Raw genomic sequence first — 510 nt, 5'->3', positions numbered from 1 at the left:
TTATGTTTTCATATTAATATTGGTAATTTAAAGCCATAAATTAAATGTCGATATTATTATTATTATTAAATAAAATATAATTATTTTCTCAATAATTTCTCGTTGATTAATTCTGGATCTGCAGCAGACACTCTCAAATTTCAACGAAACGATTTAAAAAAAGTATTTATGACATAAATTTGTTTGAATACGTGTGAATTCTATTCTATAATGCTACATTCATTCCATTATTATTATAATTATTATTAAATGTAGCATAATTATTTTTTCAGTAAAAAGCCTCGTCGAATGTCAAGAGACCTGCTGCAGGAAGGAATAAATCCCGAATCTTTCGGATTGCCCCCGGATAACAATTGTTTTGGCAATGAATTAACGACTGTCACCGTTTTTCATTTGTCATTGCGTAATGTAAGTATTACACAACAAGATCAAATCAATATATTAGTAATAGCATTAATGGGAAAACGTTTGAGAAACGAATAAAATCTTTTCCCACACTTTATTTTTTCA

This window comes from Wasmannia auropunctata, unplaced genomic scaffold (assembly GCF_000956235.1).
Source record: "Wasmannia auropunctata unplaced genomic scaffold, wasmannia.A_1.0 LD336076.1, whole genome shotgun sequence".
Lineage (NCBI taxonomy): Eukaryota > Metazoa > Arthropoda > Insecta > Hymenoptera > Formicidae > Wasmannia > Wasmannia auropunctata.
The sequence above is the reverse complement of the archived record's forward strand: the minus strand, read 5'-3'. Positions refer to the sequence as shown.